Genomic DNA, 672 nt, shown 5'->3' on the forward strand with positions numbered 1-672 from the left:
TTCCCCCTCCCTTTTCCCCCTCCCCCTCCCTTCCCCCTCCACCCTACCCCCTCCACCATACCCCCTCCCCTTCTCCCCCCCTCCCCTCCCCCCCCCTTCTCCCCTCCCCCCCTCTTCTCCCCTCCCCCCCCCGTTTCCCTCCCCTCCCCTCCCCCACCCAGCAATGCCAGGTACTTCTGCCGGGTCCCCCCTCCCCCCTCCCCCCTCCCACCCCCTCCCGCCTCCCATCCCTCACCCTCCCATCCCCCCTCTTCCCTCTCTCCTCCCCCTGCCCCTCCCCCCTCGCCCCTCCCCCTCCTCCCTCCCCCCTCCCCCTCCTCCCTCCCCTCCCCCTCACCCCTCCCCCTCCTCCCTCCCTCCCACTTTCGCCCCTCCCCCTCCCCCCTTCCCCCCTCCCCCACCGCCTCCCCCTTCCCCCCTCCCCCACCGCCTCCCCCTTCCCTCCCCCTCTGGCCCCTCCCCCTCCGGCCCCTCCCCAATCCCCCCTCCCCCCTTCCCTCCCTATCCCCCCTCCCTCCTCCCCTCCTCCCTCCTCCCTCCTCCCCTCCCTCCTCCCTCCTCCCCTCCCCCCTCCCCCTCCCCCTCTCTCCCCCCTCCCACCCCCTCCCATTCCTCACCCTCCCCATCCCCCCCTCTTCTCCCCTCTCCCCCTCCTCCTCCCCTCTCCCCATC

This window comes from Myxine glutinosa, chromosome 1 (genome assembly GCF_964187855.1).
Source record: "Myxine glutinosa chromosome 1, kmMyxGlut1.1, whole genome shotgun sequence".
Taxonomy (NCBI): domain Eukaryota; kingdom Metazoa; phylum Chordata; class Myxini; order Myxiniformes; family Myxinidae; genus Myxine; species Myxine glutinosa.